The 21,216-nt window shown below is 40.9% G+C and overlaps 1 long non-coding RNA gene across 2 annotated transcripts in view; it reads right to left on the bottom strand.

Annotated features, from left to right (window-relative positions):
• Positions 1-5,796: 5,796 nt before the first annotated feature.
• LOC138153767 (uncharacterized) overlaps positions 5,797-21,216 on the bottom strand; it is a 16,230-nt gene continuing 810 nt past the window's right edge. Inside the window, exons 2-3 of one of the 2 annotated variants that reach the window (XR_011166447.1) lie at positions 11,952-12,108; positions 5,797-6,664 (exon numbers count right to left, since the gene is read on the bottom strand). This is a non-coding gene — a long non-coding RNA (uncharacterized lncRNA). Of the gene's footprint in view, positions 6,665-11,222; positions 11,446-11,951; positions 12,109-21,216 lie in introns of those variants that run through there. The other variant, XR_011166448.1, reaches the window with a different exon arrangement.

Raw genomic sequence — 21,216 nt, 5'->3', positions numbered from 1 at the left:
AGGCTTAACCTACTATAACTTTCAGAGAAAAACTTTTCACCTTCATCCTTTTCTCTAACTTGGTATTTACTTTGACTTTAATTTTAATCAGCCTATGATCTGCTTCTGCCCAGAGACATGACTCTTTCCCTCAACATTTCTTGGAAACATTTAACGGATGTGAAACAGTCACCATAATGAGGAAGCTGACAGAGCCCCCAAAACTGCCTCAGCCCACAAACACTTGATCTCTAAAGAGACACGGCATCCCAAGACAATTCTAGCTTAGAGTTCAAACTCATTAGTAGAATGCTTTACAACAGTGATGTAAAAATCAAATAGAAAAGGATTCATGAGTCCCATATGGACTTTAAAAACCACAAGTTAGCATCATCTTTGTTGTATTTCTAACTATTTTGTTAAACATTTCCTAATTGTGCCTTAATCTGGTTGGGCCACACTTGGGAGTTTTCTTGGCAGGAATCTGATATCTCCAATGTAGAGGACAGCAAAATATTTAGAGCATCCTTGTCTCAATGTATGTGAAAGGCAAGGGAGGAGAAAATAGAATTGTTAAAAGACTAGAAAATGGACAGAAGGAAGGACATTTGTTAAACACACACACACACATATAACATACCAACATGCATATTCTGTCCAGTCTGCTAAAATATAAGCTAGAATATAAGAATGTGGAATACTATCTGACCCCAAGGTGCTTATACATACATACATTGTATCTATACCTTTGTTTGTTCATCTATTAGAATAGAAGTTCTCTGAGGGCAAGATCTGTGTAACTTTTGTCTTTATATCCTCGGTGCTTAGCACACAGTGGTGCTTAATTAATACTTGTTAATTAAAAGTTAAAAGACTGGCATTAGGTAAGACAGATTATGTCAAGATCGTTTATGGATGGCGCTGGAAGGAGGACAACAAGTTGACCAGACTGATCAGTATTTTTATAGCACTCTAGTCTTGTCAACAATGATAATGGAGCCACTCAATGTAGACTGGATCACCTCAGCAGTCTACATGTACATGGCAATAATGCTTAAGAAAATGTCAGGAAGCTCAGCTAGATCTGACCACAAATATATATAAGATATTTGTACTTTAGGTAATACAGTTTTTTCTAAATATTTTATTTTTTTCCAATTGCGAGTAAAAAATTTTAATGTTATTTAAAAAAAAATGTTGAGGTCCAAATTCTTCCTCTTCCCCCTCATTGAGAAGGCTAACAATTTGTTACAGTGCAGTCATGAAAGCATATTTCCTTATTAGTCATGTTGTAAAAGAAAACACAGACAAAAAAGAAAGAAAGAAAAGAAAAAGCATACTTCGCTCTGCATTCAGACTTCCTCGGTTCTTTCTGGAGGTGGATAGCATCGTTTATCCTAAGTCCTTCAGAATTGTCTTAAATCGCTGTAATGCTGAGAATGGCTGAGTCACCCACAGCAGACAATACAGTTTTAAAGACCTTCAGTGATGAGTTTTCTAGGTATCTCAAAGAAAGAGAGAATGTGTTTTTATAACATTCCTGGAAGAACCTAATGGTTTCATTAGTATTGGGGGAGGCACAAGCTAGAAGGGGCCTAGAAAGTTATCTATTGTGATTCTCCCCATTTTCTAGAGACCCTGAGAAGTGACTTGTGAAGGTCATACATTATAAAAGTTGGCATCACTTGAACTCAGATCTCATGACTTCAAATGGGGAGTACTACCTACTAAATATATATAATATGGATAATCAGGGAACATTGGGTCACTTCTTAAGGGACAGATTGCTTTGACTTTGCAATGAAGGAATATTTTTTTTACTTAAGCAAGCAATTATTTGTTTCATTCCTTGGACCCTGTGTTGATGAGTCTGGGGTGGGAGCGGGGGACCTTTGTATCAAAGAGCCACTAATCCAAGAAGAACTGCTCACTCAGTACACTTTAAAAGGAGTGACAACTTCCTCTATGGCAAACTCTCTGTCTCTGTTTCTCTGTCTCTGTCTCTCTTTCTGTCTCTCTCTTTGTCTCTCTCTCTGTCTCTCTCTCCTCCTCTTTCATAGTCATGTTCTCACTTGGATTTCCATGATGGAGGAAGAGATTTCTCTTCTACACCTACTCATCCCCACCAGACAGTGAGGGTAAATTCTCAAACATGATAGCAAAAGCCAAGCGCTGTCTAGGGAAGTCAGCTACTGGACCTCAAGTCTCTAGTTTCCTTTTCCTCTGTTTCTTTCCCTGAGCAAAGAAAGGCTCTGGGCTTTTCTAGTATCTTAAGGCTTCTAGCACTGGGAAAAAAGGCACTTGTTCTACTCCCCTTTGGATTTCTTGATCTTTACTCAACCTGGTTCTCTTTCTTGTTCCTTGCTATTGTAGTTATATTAGAACTGGACTGTTCTGTTGCCATTCTCTCCACCATCTTAGATATTCCACTGTAGTTTCCCCTGTACCATGTGGCCTCAGTTTCCTCATCTGTAAAGTGGCAGGGTTAAACTATATTACCAAAGTCTTTAGAGTACACACCCCCAGTTCTGCTCAGACTGGACATGGCTGCCTTCTCTCTGTCTCTTGCCCTCCAGAGTGTCTCTGATACTATTGGTCAATTTGGGTAAGACTAGACTTGGACCAAGTCTTGGTTACCTCCCTACTTCTTGTCCCCCATAACAGTCAATGACCCAAATAAGACCTTCTCTTCTGTGACGTCAGAGCCCACCATTTTTTTTTATCCACATACACTCACTAGTTTATCTTCAGGAGCGAGGCTAGTAAAAAATCAGCTTGGACAGAGCCTACCAAACTAAAAAGCCATCAGGTACAGTGCCAGAACAATGTGTCTGATACCCAAGAACAGTCCAACTAAGCTCACAGAGGCTCATCACCAGGAAGAGTGACCACCAGGGGAGTTGTTAAAACCACAACAACTTATGAAGACTGTCCCCTGAGGCAAAGAGGGGACACCCCACATCCCAGAGGGAGAGCCTATAAATCCCAGGGAAGAAATAATGGCACTTTCAGAATACAAAAATAGCTACATCTCTGAATGAAGGACAGGTCATCTCTTCTGTAGACTACTGCATGCTCACCTCTGTGAAAGCCAAGCTACTCTGTGCAGTGCAGGAGGCCCAAGGGCCAATCTCCTTTTACTATTAATGGAAAATGGACAGCAGGATCCCTGCAGACACTGTTAAAACTACATCTTATCCCTAGTCACCTTTTTTTATTAACATAAAAGAATGTGCTTTTTTTCTCTACCCCCCAAAGGCACAGTCAACCATTTAATCAGATCCTGCTCAAATAAAGAAATGTAAGAATGGGATGAGTGAAAAACAATGAATGTTGCTGATTTCATGAAAAGGAAAAATATATAAATCCTAGGGAAGGTACTCACAACATTTGCACTTTAAATAATCTCTTAACAGGAAATTTGTACTATTTGGTCTCCTTTGGGGTAACATTAAAAAAAAAATTCTTCTACATGGGGAAGAAGCAATTTTGTACTCATGAGTCATAGAATCATAAAATTTCAGAGCAGGAAAGAACCTGGGTGGCCATCCATGCTGCATTCCTCCAGAAAAAAATCCCCACTAAAACATCATGTTATAATAGAAAGAGCATTCACCCTGGCTTCAGTCTGGTCTCTGACTCCTATTAGTGTGACCTTGGGCAAATCATTTACTCTCCCTGGGTCTCACTTTCTTCAACTGTAAGATATGTGGTGATTGGGTGCATAAAGTGCTGGGCCTGGAGTCAAGAAGACTTGAGTTCAAATCCAGCCTCAGGCACTTACCAGCTCTGGGGCCCTGGACAAATCACTTAACTTCTGTCTACCTCAGTTTCCCTTTGGGGAAATAAGAATAATAATAGCATCTACCTAGGATTGTTTTGATATAATATACTTAACATATTATATTGTTAAATATTATATATATAATACATTTAATATATTTGAGATAATATTGAGACAATATGTATTTGAGATAATATATTTAAAAGCACTTTGTAAACTTTTGAGCATTATATAAATGGTAGCTATTGTTTTTTAAGTTATTATGATTATTAATAAAATGTAGAGTTTGAACTAGCTGGCTTCTGAGGAGCTTTCCAGTTGTAGATCTATGATCCCAACAACTGGGTCATCCAGATTTTGCTTGAAGACCTCCAATAAAGGGGAACTCACTACTTCTGAAGGCAAACCATTCCTCCTTTGGCTGATTACAGGGAAGTTTTCATTTATTCAATCATAGAATTTCTATTGCCTTTCCTTCCCTTCTGCTGGTCTACTTGGCTTTATTTCAAGTGTCTTTCATAATGACCTGATTCAGAAGATTTGACCTCAAGACTCAGTTCTGACACCTCCTACTTATATGACCCCAGGTAAGCCACTAAACTTGGGCCTCAGTTTCCTCATTTGTAAAATGGCGATAATATTCTTGTACTACTTGCCTCATAAGGTTGTTGTTAGGAAAGTCCTTGGTATGCCTGAAAGCACTCTACAAATGTGATATTTTTGGATTCCAGATCTGTGATTTCATTGGTGTAGCGAACTCCCCTTGAGGAGACCTATACTAACAAAGCAGATAGCCACTACTCTGTAATTTACTTTAGAGAGCCAGCCATGGCATTGCAAGGATATCATCTGAGGGCCTGCCAGGAATGGAATGCCAGACAAGAAGTGCTAGTTAGCCCAGCTCATCACAGGATTTAAAGGTAGAGAGGACCTTAGAAGTCAACTTAAAAGCTTAGGTAAGAACTGAGATGTGATTAACAATCAGAAAGCATTTATTCCCTGCTTCTTTTGTGATGAACTCAGTTGCAGGCATTCACAAAAAATGAAACAGATCTTCTTGAGGAGTCTATGTTCTCTAAGGACAGACAGTTTCTACATAGCTAACTATGGATGAAATAGATGTAAGTGTTGGGGTTGTAAGGGAAGGCACTAGAAGCTGGGAGAATCAGGAAAACCTTCATGTAGAAGATGGTGTCAAACCCAAAGAGAAGTGGGACCACTAATCAGTACATATGGATCCCCGCAAGTTACATTTTGACTTGGTTTCAAATGTCATGTTATCTATGTTGTATTGTATTTTTATTCATTTTGTTAAATATTTCCCAATTACATTTTAATTTGGTTAGGTTTTCACTCCAGGAATGTTGCTGCTGCATGGACCCCCATATGGTATGCCTCTGATGTCAATGTCACCCAAGCTGAGTTTTGAAGGAAATAAAGTATTTTAGAGGGGAAAGTAGGGAGAGAATGCATTCCAGGCAAGAGAGAGAGCCAATATAAAAATGCAGAGACCAGTGATAGAGTACTCTCTGTTTTTGTTGTTTGGCCACTTCAGACTCACAGGGACCCCATTTGGGGTTTTCTTGGTGAAGATACTGGATCAGTTTGCCATTTCCTTCTCCAGCTCATTTTACAGATGAGAAAACTGAGATAAACAAGGTTAAGTGACTTGCCCAGGGTCACACACCTAGTAAGTGTCTAAGGTTGGATTTGAACTAAGATCTTTCTGACTTCACACTCAGCAGCATTCTATCCACTGTGCTCCCTGGCTGCCCCAAAAATGTCAGATGTTCCAGTATTCCAAAATCTCTGTGATTTTTCACTACCTTTGGAGTGTGAATGCAAATGTGGATCATGACCCCTCTTTGCCTTAGTAGACAGGTCATATCTGGCTTTAAACAACAGTTCTCTGCACTACAAACAAAAGATAATAACACTTCTACTCAGAGTAGATGCCAGTAATAAAGAAACAGCTAAACAAATTTTGGTACAGGAATATAATGAAATATTGTTGCACTTTTGTGAAACAATGAATATAAAGAATCCAGAGAAGTATGAGAGGACTTATATGAACTCACACAAAGCAAGCAGAACCAGGAAAACAATATTATAACGACAACTATGTAAATACAAAAATGCAAATTAAAGAAAAAAACACAAAACTGAACATCATATAATTATAATGACCAATCTTGGCCCCAGAGAAGAAATGAGAAAATGCACCTCCTTTGTTTCTTTGCAAAAATGTGGGGCTATGGCTACAGAACACTTTGTATAGTGTCAGATTCAATTGATGCATTGATTAGTTTTGTGGAACTTTATTTTTTCTTTTTTTATTCTTGGTTACAAGGGTTAGTTCTCTGGAAATGAAGATGACATAAATCCAAAAGATAGTATTAATATGTTTTTAATAAAGATGTTATTACCATAATCTAGCCCTGCAGTTTAACCTCTCTGGGTCCTAGTTTCCTCATCAACAGGGATGAGTCAGATATTTCCAAGTTTTCTTCCATTTCTAGAATCCTATGACGTTTGTTGTAAAGATAAACTAGGCAACACAAAGCTAAACACATCATCCGAGGTTAGTCCATTGTTAGCAGTTTGGATAGAGTCACTAAGGAAAAAAATATTCATTAGTAGTTTTGACATGCAAACTTTCCTCTACATTATAAGCAAGGAAAGGAAGAGGAAATGTATCCATTGTTTTTGCATTTTCTAAAGAAAAGAGTCACAGTGCCTGCCATCCTTCTTTCACCAGGGAATAGATTAAATGATGCCTTATAATAAGCTCCCACTATCTTGGTTCAAAGGAGTCACGGCTTGAATAGCTCAATCGCCTCCATCTCGCATTGTGCCAGTGGCATCTTTGGAATAGCTCAGCACCCACACCTCTGACAGCCCCTGCCAAGTTAAAAAGAAGAGTCAAGATGATGTTTTTTTCCTGGCAAACATTATTTCCAATCCCAGCCTCCTGAGAGAATTGGATGACTTTTCCGCTTCAGATTTAGCTTTTCTTTTGACAAAGCATAATAACTCTAGTGTCAAACAGGAACCTGTTTGAAGAAATAAACACAGCTTCCATAATAGAAGCTCCTAGTAATTGCTGGATATACCAGTCAGTCAGGGCACCAGGTTGGAACACCCATTTGCATAGTCATTAACCGTTTGAGATCAGAGGCCGGAGTTTGGGTTCCCTTCAACCATTCCTAAACCCCTTCCCCTCCTTCCTAATATTCTTCCACCTTGAAATTAACTTCAAAGTAGCTCCGCGTGCAGACTTTCAGCGCAGTTGAATGGGAATCAAGGAGCAATTAGCAGCTATTTGTTTATAGCCCGCCCCCCCCCACACACACACACAGAGTGTAGCCGAAGGTGCGGTGTCCAACATGGAATTCATGCCCCACTTCTCTCCCTCTAGACTGGCTCATTCACCCCAACCTGATTTCACCCCAGCAGGTCTGGAGGTTTTCCCAGAGCAACAAGCATCTCAGCCATGAATGACACTGACTCAGTACTCTACCCTCAGGGTCCTGGGGAAGGGGGAGGAGTAACGGGGAAGGGGGATGGAGGGAGCGGAATAAACTATTTGCCACACTATCTCCTGAGCCACCTTTCCGATGTGCTTAACATAAAACATAAGGCAAAAGCAACTATAGTAATTCACTTAATGGAAAACCAGCGTATTTGTTTAATAGAAGGCCAGATCAAGGATCAAGATAATATATAATAGCCCTCCAGTACCTTAAGTCACACTCTCTCATCATGCAAACAGTGTTCGTGGAGAAGAGTATGCCCACACTTAGAAAAAGCTATCAGGGAAGACAGTACAGGGGGACAGCCCCTATGCCCAGGGGAACTCTCCACTCTGAACCGCAGGCTTCTGTGTCCTTGATCCTTTCGAGTACATTGCACACTGCATGAACTCACATATCTGAGCTCTTCTCAACAGAACCCTGAGAGTTAACTTTAACAATCAGCTGTGCAGTCTTTTTACAACTCAGTCCTTAGCAAAATTATACAAAGCCTTTCCCATCATGCTGTTTCTCCCTCTAAAACAGAAGAGGGCGGTAGAGAGCAACAGAGGCAACCGCCCGGAAATTTCCCCTTTCTCGGGCTGGAGATGGCCTCGGAGAGCAACCAGCAAGACAGCTCCCCTAATAAGCAGTAGGATTCAGCTCTTAACCAATGATCTTTCAGCAGCTGCTCCAGCCAATCAGCAAGACCACGCCTCTTTTCCAATCAGAAGGCTCCCAGCACAGCTGCTGAAGCATGGATTCTTAACTTTTTGTGCTCTGGACACCTTTGATAGTGCGGTGCAGCCTATAAGCCCCTTTCCAGAACACTTTTAAATACATAAAACAAAACACATAGGATTATCAAAAAAAAAAAAAAGCACAGCTTGAAATGTTTATATCGAAAGTAGTTTGTTTCTTTAAACTCACAGACCCAAGGTTAAAAACCTCTGAGCTAAAGGGTGGCTAGTGGCCTGCACAACTGAGTTCCTTATTCCATCTGTCTACTATAACTCTCAAAACGTCTCCTTCTGCTGGCCTCCCAACTACTCTTCCCATCTTTTCAAGAAGCTTCTTCTGCTGCTGGCTGTGTAACCAGCTTCAAATCAGAACCTGTGGGGTGGTTAGACAGAGGGGAGGGCTGTCGGCGACTCATCTTTACCTTATAAGGCAAAATTCAAGAAATTCATCTTTCTGTCAGGAATGAACCCCACAGTCCTTATGTAATCTTTCCGTGTCCCCAAAACAATTGTTTGACTAATAATTATATGAGTTATAAACTTGGAAACCTTAAAAAATAAAAAGTCACATGCAAATGAGCCGATGGATTGAAATGCCCTGCTGCTGGTCATCATCTCAAACAGGTCCTCTCAGTACATTCATTCATCAGAGTCGCTGTTCCCTACCCAGCAGTCATGACTGTCTGTCTTTCCACTTTATGCTCGAGAGACTTTCTTCACAAGCGGATTTTGTCAATTTCCTTCCACAAATATTCCTTTTCTCTCTCAGCAACCAAACGGTTAACAACAAAAGGGGCAATTCTTTTTACAAATATAGACTATGTGCTCAGTGCTGAACTATATGGGCAAAGAATACGAAGGTAGTATTAGGACATAACTGCTGCTGTCGAAAAGCTTACTTGGACCATAAGGTTTTCGACAGAAGGGGTTAACTTCAATGGTGGAATGGGAAGGGTAATAATATAGGTGGACTTCCTGGAGGAAGTAGGATTTGACCTGGGTCAAATACCTTGTTGGTGCTGAGTTTCTCAAGACACTCTCTTCAGCTGTCAGGAGTGCTCAAATATGACAACCCAGGAAACTAGAGGAGAAAAGGGGTGCCAAATTTTCTGGTGTAAGGTATTGATGACATAAATTTTTGATGTGGTGAAAAGTGCATTGGATCAAAAAATCAGGGGGCCTGGTTTCAGATCACTGTTTTTCTACTCAAACTATGGTACCTTGAACAAATCACTTTATTTCTCTGGGCCTCAGTCTCTTCATATTTAAAATGAAAATGTTGGTCCTTAAGGTCCCAAAATTCTTTGGTCCTATGATTAGATAGATAGATTTGTGTATTATGTATACACACACATATACTCAAGATTTATTTCAGATTCAAGATACTCTAAAGAAAAAAAGCAAAATGAAAGGGGGTGCCTGTTCCCATCTTTCCTCAAATAACCACTTTTGACAAAAAGTTGAATCTACGTATCAATCTCTTCAGGACATATAAATGTCATAAATATCCCTAATCTCTCCACTGGCATGAAGAGTCTAGCATCAAGGACTAGATCATCCTTCAGACAGATCTGATACCAAACTTAGCTGATCCAAGGCTTACCAGGGTTCCCTGCCCTAGAGACTGGATATGGCCATGGGCATCATTGGCTGCTTTGTGGTCTAGAGTCTGAGACATGGGATGAGGTAGTCCCTCTGTCCTTTGTCCTGGTCAGGCTACATCTGGGATATGTATTCAGTTCTGGATACCACAATTAAAAAGATTGATTAACTGGATCATGTCCAAATGAAGATCATGAGGAGATGGTGAGAGGACTGAGGAATATACCATATAAGGATCAATTGAATGAACTGAGGACATTCAGCCCCAAGAAGAGGAGGCATAAATGAGACAGGAAAGTTGTCTTCAAGTATTTGAAAAGCTACAGTGTGGAAGAATATTTAGATATTGCTTGTACCTAGAGAGCAGAAATAAGAACAAAGGGTTGCAGAAGAAAGATTTTGGCTCTATATAAGAAAAAGCTTCCTAAAACATTAGAGCTATGCAAAAAAGAAATGGGCTTAAAATTTTTTAAAAACTTTTAAATTTAAAATAAAAAGAAATGGGTTGACTTGGGCATCATTAATGGGTTTCCCCCTCACTAGAGGTTTTCAAACAAAGTCTAGATGATCTCTCCTTGGGAATGTTCTATAGAAGATTGCCATTCAAATATGGATTGGACTAGATGTTCTCTGGAGAGGTTTCTACCTCTGATGTACAAACATTACTCTTATTTATTGTCCCTGGGCCTTTAAAGATAATCACCACCATGATCTGAGGTGGGATGAAGGTAAGACCTTGGCTTCCACCTGCTTCTGCTGTGTCTGCCATAACATGGAGCTCCATCCTTCTGGATGGACAGCAAATGTCATAAGTGTTTACTGTTTGAACACACAGCACATCAAGAATTGTAACAGCGTTGAGCACAGGATGATATTAAGAATCGGTTCAGTAGAGCAAAAGGAATTTCCCGTTAACCTAACTTGACTCATATGAAAGTTAGCTCAGAGTAGGCCAAGCCAAGTTAACCTCTCCATTTCGCTGGAAAGGTTTTGAAGGTTTGGCATTGAATTCAAAACCATGTATTCAAAGGCTACTATAATCCTTGCGGGATGTTAGAGGGTATCTTTTTTTTTCCCAGTTTAGCATTTTGTACAGTTCTTTGGTTTCATTTCAAGAGAGAAAAAGCAGATTGTTTTTTAGCTTTCTAGGATTTCAGATGAACTTTCTCTGTTTTGTAACTTTCATCATATAATGTTTATTTAACATTGTTTACATTTCACCAAGCCAATAAGAGCCCACTCTGAAAACTCACTGGGAAACTTCCAGTTATCCCAAGTCAGGAGTTAGGAGGGTTGAACTCATTAATAAATTTATGGAATGACACTGATTTTTTAATTGACTCTAACTTGCAAAGGAAATAGATACTACATATAAATTTTGGTTTGGGGAAAACATTGAAATTTTAAAATGGTGGAGGGAATACTTGCAAGAGGAAGGTCTCGAGTGGAGTTTTCCAGGGGTCTGTTCTTGTCCTGTGTCATTCAACCTTTTTGTTAATGACTTTGTATAAAGCCATAGCATGCTTGTCAAATTTGACATGAAGCTGGGAAAGCAGCTAACACATCAGATAACAGAGAATCCCAAGAGATCTGTACAGGCTTGAATAATGTGCCAAATTGAATAAGATGAAATTTAATGGGATAAATGTGAAGTTTTACACTTGAGTGCAAAAAATCAACTTCACTGTGGGAGGTACGGTTAGCAAGCAAGTCCTGTGAAACCTGGAGATTTTTGTAGACAGCCGTCTCAGTATGAGTCATCTGTTACATGGCAGTCAGAAAAATCCTGAGGCTAAACAATGTATCCACAGCAGAGAAGGCAGTACTCCTGCAAGAGAGGAAGTAGGATATAGTGGAAAGAGCATTGGTCTTCGTTCAAATTCTTCTTCTGAGACCTAGATGCTGTGTGACTCTAGACAAGTCACTTAACCTTGTCAAAGGACTCTTCCCCTGGGATCCTGGGCTCTGAAAGATGAGTTTTTCACTTATTAAATTAAACCAGAATTAAACCTCTATACCAGCTGTTAGCAATGTCCAAATCATATTGCCAGGTGCCCACCTTTTTGTGTTGGCTTTTGCTATTAGAACGTAAGTTCCTTGAAGGCAGGAACTATCTTGCTTCTGTTTGCATCCTCAGTGATTAGCACGGTACCTAGCACATTTATAGTAAATATTTTGTCATTTATTCATGAAATTTCTTCGTCTGTATAATAGAGATAATAATAATTGCTTCACAGGGTTATTGTGAGGACCAAATTACACAAGATATATGTAAGATACTTTGCAAACCTTAAATAAATACCTAATGTGAGCTCTTATTATCGTCATCATTACCTTAATCAGATGGCAAGTACTGTAGTCAGTTCTGGGAGCAACTTTTTAGGGAAGACATTGATCAGCAAGAGAGCAACTAAGGGATAGGAACAGAGATGGTACAGGGTAGCAAGACTTCTCCATATAAGCACTGCCTGAAGCAATTATGCATGTTCATCTGGGAAAAGAGACAATTTAAGGAGATCATTAGAGCTGAAGAATGTCCTCATTTCATTTCAACTCAATTCTACATAAATTAAGAACCTACAATGTACCAGGCAGTGCACTAGACCCTAGAGCTACAAAGACAAAGATGAATATCATCCCCTGTCCTCAAGGACCTTACAGTCTCAAGAGAGTGGGAGGATACACCATGTGCACAGGTATGTAAATAGAAGATAATTTGAGGAATTAAGAAAACCCCTTCCCATAAAAGACATCATCTGAGGGAAACCTTGAAGGAAATTGGGAGTCTAAGAGGCAGAGGTAAGAAGACATTGAAGGGAAGAGGAACGAAGGCATGGATAGAAGAGATGAAATATGGAGATTAGAAAATACTGAATATCAGGGCAGCTAGATGGCGCAGTGAATAGAGCACCGGCCCTGGAGTCAGGAGGACCTGAGTTCAAATCTGGCCTCAGACACTTCACACACACACACACACACACACACACACACACACACACAAAACTAGCCGTGTGACCTTGGGAAAGTCGCTTAACCCCAATTGCCCTCGCAAAAAAGCAAAAAGAAAATACTGAGTATTCCAGTTTGGGTAGTGTAGAGTATGTGAAAAGGAGTATTATGAAATAAGACTGGTAAGGCAGGGATAAGCAGGAATACAGACTGCTTTAGATACCAGGGTGAGTTATATTTTATTCCAAAGGTAATAGAGAACCATTGAAGATCTTTAAACAGCTAGATCTGTGTTTTGGGGATATTCATTTGGCAGCTGTGTGGAGAATGGATTAAAGAGTGAATAGAGGGAAATTAATTCAGAGGCTCTTTCAATAGTCCAGGTGAATGATAAGGACTTGGCAAAGGGAAGAGGGCTCTAGGAGTGGAGAGAAGATGAGAGATGCAAAAAAAAAATGTTGTGGAGGCAGATTTGACAAGACTTGAGCATTGATCAGATGGTCACTTGTATTTTGCGAACCTGAGTGACTAGAAGAATGGTGGTTTTCTCAACATAAATAGCAAAATTTGAAGGAAGGTCACTTTAGGAGGGAAGCTAATGACTTCCACTTTGGACATATTCAGACTGAGATGATGTTGAAACTTCCAGGTGTAGATAACCAGGAAGCAACATTGTGATTCAGGACTGGAGTTCAAGAGAAAGACTGAGGCTGGAGGCACAGAGATGATCCTTGAATCCTTAAGAGTTAATGAGATCATAAAGATTTAGTGTAGAAAGAGAAAAGAAGAAATGAGAATGTAGAGACAGAATCTTAGGGGGCAACTATGCATGCTACAATATAGATGACAAAGCAGCAAAAGAAACTGAGGAAGAGTGGTCAGAGAGGTGAGAGGACAACCAGTAAAGAATAGTGTCAGGGGGGTGGAGTAAAAGCAGGAACTTGCATGAGCTCCTGCTCCAACCACCTCCAATATCTGTAAAAAAATTACTCTAAACAAATTTTAGAGCTATAGAACCCACAAAGTGACAGAGAGAAACAAATCTCCTACTGAAGACAGCCTGGCAGACCAACAGGCAGGGTCTATCACACCAAGGTAGGAGCTAAGTGCAGTCCCACATGAGTTGTGCAGCCCCAGACCCAGGGCTGCCCCAACCAGCAGCTCAGACCAGCCAGTGCAGACTTCAGGAGAGTGAATCACCACCAGCTGTGGCAGTTTCCAGAATTCTAAACCCATAAATGCCAAAGAGAAAGTAAAAGGTCAGTAGGGAACCCTTTTTTTTTTTTAAGCAATCGGGGTTAAGTAACTTGCTCAAGGTTACACGGCCAGTTATTTCTGGGTGTGGTGCTGTAGGAAACCCTTTTGATCCAGGGTGAGAGAAGAACATGGTCTGGCCCCTGCCCCTGGGGTGAGAGATGCACTGCACTACAGTGGCTGCTGCTGCATGACTGCCTGTGGAACTCCTGGCCTGCAGATCCTAGGGGGACCAAGCAACCATTCAGAGGTTAATCACTCTTGCTTTGACCTGCTTGCATCTGGGTCACAGTCTTGGGTGGTGGTCCTGGGGTGAGGAACACTAGTGTGCCAGAGGCTGTGGTGGCTGTAGAAAGGGTGCCCTCCTCATTGCTCTGACAACACCTGTGAAAACCCCAGCAATTTGGGACACAGGTCTCTCCACTTTGGAAGCAGAGTTCTACCATTGCAAAGAGCTCAAAAGTCAAGTAATTGGTTGACAAGATGAGCAAACAGAGGAAGCACAATCAGACCATAGAATCCTTTTTGGGGGACAAAGAGGATCAAAACATAGAACCAAAAGAAGACAACAAAGTCAAAACTCCTGCATCAAAAGCTTCCAAGAAAAATATGAATTGGTTGCAGGCCATGGAGGAGCTCAAGAAGGATTTTGAGGGTGGCCAGGTGGCTCAGCGAGTAAGAGCACTGGCTCCAGTGTTGGGATGACCTGGAGATCAAATCCCGGGCTCAGACACTCAGCACCACACCCAGAAATAACTGGCCGTGTAACCTTGAGCAAGTTACTTAACCCCTATTGCTTAAAAAAAAAAAAAAGGATTTTGAAAATCAAGTAAGAGAAGTGGAAGAAAAATTGGGAAGAGAAATGAGAATGAGAATAGTGTCACAAAACCAAGGGAAGATAGAATATAAAAGAGGAGGAGGTGGTCAACAGTACAGAGAGATAAAGGAGAATGTAGAGGTCACAGAATTTGTTGTTTATTCTTGGTATCCAGCAGAGGTTCCCAAACTTTTTCAGTCCCAAGTAAGCCTTGACTTTGAGTAAACCTTCCTGTACCCCTTATTCAATATAAAAATAAATTGTTGTTGGTCCTTCATTCTTGAAGAGGACCATGATATCAGACATATCATGACATACCAGGACATGCCAGTGAATTGGATTTAAGTGACGGAGGGCTGTGCAGAGTCACCAGCCTCACTTTGTCCTCCAGAGCCATCTGGTTGTCCAGTCGTACAGTGGTGAGATACAGATCAGGATGACTGGATGCAGTAGGATACCTCAGCCTTTTTAAGCTAAGGCCTTTCTGAGGTCTCAGTTTGACTGGGAAATCACCAGTTCAATGATTAAGGGTAGGTAAGAAATGAGGCAAAGAATGGCCTCTTTACCTAGTTAAAAAAAATCAATCCAAGAGGGGAAGGCCCTCGGGGTTTCTACCAAAACAGAAAAACTGGTATTTACATTCACTCTGAGCCAATCAGGACCTAAACAATCAAGTAGAAGTTGACCTGGGACCTTTTGTTGACCAATCTATATGAGCCATAGTGATTTGGGTTTAAGGTTGATCCTTAAGAAAAAAGGTTTCAGGGATCAAAATGTTCATTCCCTCTGGCCAGAGCAAATAGTGTATGATACCCTATGTGAACAGAGGGAAGAGAACAGAAGGAACAAAAAAAAGGGAAGAAGGAAGGAAGGGAGGGAGGGAGGGAGGAAGGAAGGAAGGAAGGAAGGAAGGAAGGAAGGAAGGAAGGAAGGAAGGAAGGAAGGAAGGAAGGAAGGAAGGAAGGAAGTGAAACGTGGTACCAAGGGAAAAGAACAGAGACTACAAGACTGACAAAGAAGACAAACATTTATTCACGAGTTCGAACCCGGGTCCAACCATACACTTAAGATGGAGGACCCCGAGTGTCTTCTCGGGCGTTCTTTTATACAGTTCTTGGGGAGAGCGGGAAACACAAAGGTCAGGGATTGGGTGACAGACAAGTATGAGCTTTTAGAGATAGTGGCTTGGCGCCAATTCTATAGGGGTCAGGGGGGATGGTCAAGATTCTTAAAGGTCACCAGGAAGTCAGGGTGAGGAAGGAATGTGCTGACATTCCTTCTAGCAAGAAGAACAAGTCTAACAAGTTTATTCCCTGGTATGAGTGGCCCTACCGGAATCAACATTTCTCCTTGCATTTCCTGATTTGGGAGGCCCCTTCTCAGGAAGGAAGGAAGGAAGGAAAGAAGAGAGGGAGGGAGGGAGGGAAGGAGGGAGGAAAGAAAGAAGGAAGGTTGTGTTGCCCAGCTGGATTGGCCAGTTCCAATTGGGTCCCCAGTGGGGCAACTCCTTTTCTACTCACAGAGGATGTTCTTGAAGAGGACCATGACATCAGGGAGGTAATACCATGACTAGGCCAAAGTGTCCTATTGCACAGTCCTCCCTCACTTAAATGCAAATAAAAAGAAATCAATTAAGACAAAGAGGTCAAACTCATGGCCTGTTACTGTGAGTAGCCTGCAAAATTCCCCAGTTTGACTGGAAATAGATTAAAATGTAGTAGGAAGGGGCAGCCAGGTGGCTCAGCGAGTAAGAGCATCGGTTCCAGTGTCAGGATGACCTGGATCAAATCCGGGCTTAGATACTCAGCACCACACCCAGAAATAACTGGCCATGTAACCTTGAGCAAGTTGCTTAACCCCAATTGCTTAAAAAAAAATGTAGTAGGAAATGTTTAACAAAATATATAAAAATATATAGACAACGTTAATTTAAGGTTTTCTAAGTTAATATGCTGACCCATAGGATTTGTTTCTGTTTGAGTTTGACACCACTGAATTAGAGAGTGTACCCTGCATGTGCTCATAATAAATTAAAGAGGCTCATTTTTTCATAAAGAAAACTTTATTTGGTACTATTTTTTTCACTAACATTAATATTTGTTGAATATTTCAATAAGATAATATTAAGAATACTGGACTTGGAGTTAAGAAGACCTCAGTTCAAATCCTCCTTCAGTCACTCACTAGATGTGTAACCCTGGGCAAGTACCTAAACCTCTCTCAGATTCAGTGTCATCATTTGTAAAATGGGGATAATTATAACACTCAAAGGACTGGGGTAAAGATCAAATGAGATAACATACATAATGTACTTTGCAAAACTTGAAGCATTATATAAATATTAGATATTTTTAATAATACTTTATGTATTAAATTTAATATTGCTATATTAAATAATATAATTATTATTGTTAACCCCCCCTTTGATAAGCTTCTCATACCTCTTGTGAGTATGCATACCCAGATTGGGAACCAATGCCATAGAGAACTCATCAGGAATCCTGCTCTATATGAAGATGTTAAAGAAAGGAGGCCCTTATTTGAAAGGGTTGTCACCTTGCTGAGTGGTCAAGGACATCTTTACTAAAGTACTACCTTCTAAACAAAGCTTTTCCTGATTGTTTGTTGATTGATTCCAGCTGTTTGTGCCATGCCCTCAAAAAAATTTATCTCGTAAATATTTTGTGTATATTCATTTATGTGTATATTGTTTCTCCTGACAAAACATAAGCTGCTTCAGAGCAGGGACTGTCTGAGCTTTATCTTTGTATCCCCAGGTCTATCCCCTGGTCTTACATTGACTGATTTTTATCCTGGACCTAGGTACTTGTGGACCCATCTCATTAAATTATCATGTCATTAAGGATGAGTTATTAAATCTAGGAGGAGCTGAAAGGAGGAAGGCAGTAATTTGATTTGCCAGTCTTTTTATTGGATCTATAAAAGGGAATGGTTCCTGAACCTCAGGTAGTTGGAGAGACAGAGCCACTGGAGAGCTAAAATTAGACCTAGATCTTAAGTTGGAGAGAGGAAGAGTAAGTTTATGCATCCTCACAATCTCCCGTCAACCCTAATGGCAGCTTTGAGTTGCCAGGGACAGAGTAACATCAGAGCTGCAAATGCTTAAAAGAATGTGTCCAGCAAGGGTCAGTGAGAAACAGAAATGAGCCTCTCAACCATGTGATGGAGTGGACAACCAAGCTTTCCAAAAAGAGGTAAGGGAATTTCCTGGACAGTGCTGAGTTCTCGGAGAGTTCTGGGATAGTGTCTTCTAGAGAGATGGTGGTGAGTACTGGAGAGTCTAGACTCTTGGAGAGAAAAGGATCAAGCATATGGCCCTAGAGAATAGCAAGTAACTAAACCTTTCATCAGTAAAGACCTAAAAATGAGGTTTTTATATACTGAGTTTCCAGGAGGAAACTCCATGTGGGGGCAAATCAAGTAACATAAAGAGATCCTTGAGAAACTCTTCCAGATTTAACCTGGTCCATTGCTTACATTGATAACCTCAGAGAGAGAATTTTCATTAGAGTTATGGTGTCATAAGTCAGTTTTAAAGGGTTGAGAAGTGACTGAGAAGTGGGGAAAATGAAATCGACAGTCACAGATAATTTCTTCTAGGATTTTGGCTGTGAAAGGGAGACAAGATATAGGATGATAGCATGTGGGTTGGCAGAATCAAGTGAAGGTTTTTTAAGGATGGAGGAAAACTTCAGCAACAGGGAAAGAGGCCAGGTAATAAGGAGAGGTTGAAAATGAATAATAGAGGGAATGATTGAGGAGGTAAGTTTCTAAAGAGGAAAGGAAGGGAAGGGGTCAAGGGTAAAGGTAGAGAGATTAAGCTTGGCCAGGAGAAGGGTGACCTCTTAAATAGAGGCTGGATCAAAGAAGAGAAGGGGGGATAATGCAAAGGGATTTTGAGGTGCAGTGTTAAGGGAAAAGATGGAGCTCATGGTTCATGGCCTCTATTTTCTCAGTAAAGTAGGAGGTAAGGTCCTTTATCGGTGGGGAGAGGTCAGAGAAGGGGTGCATCAGGCTTTAGGAGAGAAAGGGAGGTCTGGAATACCTGTTATGGGAAAGTGTGATACTACATCAGAGAAAAATAAAAAGATTGCTGTGCAGCAGTGAAGTCCCGGTTGAGATCAGATAAACTGTAGTAGGTCCCATCAGATATGGTTGTATGGGATTCTACAGCTGGTTTCAGCAGTATAAGAACTGAAGCAGAAAATGGTTGGGGTAAGCTAAGGCAAGGCATAAGCAACATAGGACAAGGGGTCAAGGATTCCAGGGTGAAGGGTGCTGTGTGCATGAATCCATCAATCACAGATAGTGTCAAGACAGAAGTAAGGATAGACTAAGAGTGAGGGTTTAAAAGGGAAGAACTTTGTATCAAGGTCACTCAGTCTATTAACATTTAAGTGCCTACTATGTTACCAGCATTGTGCTAAAGCCTTTGGATATAAATAAAGGCAAAAAATTAGTCCCTGCTTTCAAGGAGCTCACAGTCTAATTGGGAAGACAACATACAAACAACAATGTAAAATAAGATATAAACAGCATAAAATGAGGGTAGTAGATGTTTTGCATGAATGAACATATTTAACCTATATCAGATTGCTTATTACCTCAGGGAGGGGGAAAGGAAAGAAAGGAAGGATAGAATCTGGAGCTTAAAATTAAAAAAAAAAACAAATGTTAAAAATTGTTTTTACATGCAATTGGGGAAAGAATAAAATATTAAGGGGCAGCTAGGTGGCACAGTGAATAGAGCACTGGCCCCGGAGTCAGGAGGACCTGAGTTCAAATCCAGCCTCAGACACTTAACACTTACTAGCCATGTAACCTTGGGCAAGTCACTTAATCCCAATTGCCCTGCCCTCCCCCTCCAGAGAGCAAAAAGAGAGAGAGAGAGAGAGAATAAAGTATTAAAAATGAAAAAATGAAATAAAATGGGGATAGAGAGAAGGCCCTAAAATTAAGGACTGAGAAAGGATTTTTGTAGATGGTGGGGCATTAGCAAAGACTTAAAGGAAGCCAGAAGTCAGAGATGAGGGAAAGAATTCCAGGCATGAGGAAAACATAATGACTCAGGAGATGGAGTATCCTGTGTGGGGAGAACAGAAAGGTAGGAAGGGGTCGTGGAAGAGTTTAAAAATCAAAACACAGGATTTGAGTTTTGATCCTGGCAGCAATAGAGAGTCACTGGAGTTTGTTGACTAGGTGAGGTGATATGGTCGGACTTGCACTTTCAGAACATCAATTTGGCAGTTGAGTTGGAGGATGGACTGATGTGGGAAGAAACTAGAGGCAGAGAGACCAAGTGAGAGGCTTTTGCACCAGGTCAGATGTGAAGTGAAGGCCTGGACCACAGTTATTGCAGTGGTAGAGGCAAGGGGAGCATATACCAGGGATATTAGGACTTGAGTGGGGGGAGAGGGAAGAGAGACTGAGGAGTTGAGAATGACTTTAGGTTTTGAGACTGAGTGACTGGGAGGATGGTGGTGCCCTCAACAGTACTAGGGAAATTAGGAATAGAGAATGGTTTAGGGAGAAAAATGATAAATTTGGTTTTGGACACATTCAATTTAAAAGGACTACTGGACATTCAGTACTCCTACCACAATGGGGAAGGAGCCATATGAGAAATGCCTCAAATTTCAAGACATAAATAAGTCTCCATGGGGTGTTGTTAATATTGTTGTTGTTGAATTGTTTCAGTCGTGTCCAACTCTTCATGACCCCATTTGGGGTTTTCTTGGCAAAGATACTGGAGTTGTTTGCCATTTCTTTCTCCAGCTCATTTTACAGATGAGGAAACTGAGAAAGACCCACAATCCAGTATAGGGAAGATAGAAACCTTGGGTTACTTCTGGTGAAGCTACCCCTAGAAGAGAGCATAGAGCTAGAAGAAGACTTCAAGGAGAGAAAGCTACTCACTCAGCCTGTCTGCTGTTTCTACCTCTTGAAGCAGCATAAATTCTATTGGCATCTTGGGAGAAAGACTCCATAAATCAACCCTAGTTATTAGCACTGGGGCCAGGTGGTAACAGATAATGAATAGGACAACTGGGACCTCAAAGCTGGCTGAGCTCATGTGCAAAGACAGCTCTGAAGCCACATCCCAAGATATCAAGGGATGAAACACTGGGAACCCTAGGCTGCCAATTTCATAATCCCAGGAAACAAAGTCCTCTAGTCCCTTTGTACCCTAGAGATTCGAGTACCTGATAGATGGGAGTCCCCTTCTGTTCTGACAATCTGGTTCCCCTGCTGCCCTGAGACTCAAGCTTTCTGAAAAACAGACCAGCATTGGGTGGTATTTAGACCTATCTCAGTTATAAGTCTTCCAGTTGTAGAACAGAATTAACCCATGTAAATGTAGTTCCTTTGAAAATGGTTAGCTCTCTGAATCTGGCTACATAGAAGGGATTAGGTAAATTTGTTCTCATTCATCAATCAGGGCAGTTCAGACCTGGAGCAGAGCTCCAAAGCTGAGCAGATGAACTCCCTCCAGGAGGGGGACATGGTCTCTGGAGGTCTGGTCTAGAGAGTACTAGAGGAAAAAGGAGGAGGAGGAAG

Source organism: Petaurus breviceps, unplaced genomic scaffold (assembly GCF_028583685.1).
Source record: "Petaurus breviceps papuanus isolate PSGF00001 unplaced genomic scaffold, PetGlider_PUasm1.0 151, whole genome shotgun sequence".
Taxonomy (NCBI): Eukaryota; Metazoa; Chordata; class Mammalia; order Diprotodontia; family Petauridae; genus Petaurus; species Petaurus breviceps.
Note: the sequence above shows the minus strand (reverse complement) of the source record. Positions and strands in the feature narration are given on the sequence as shown.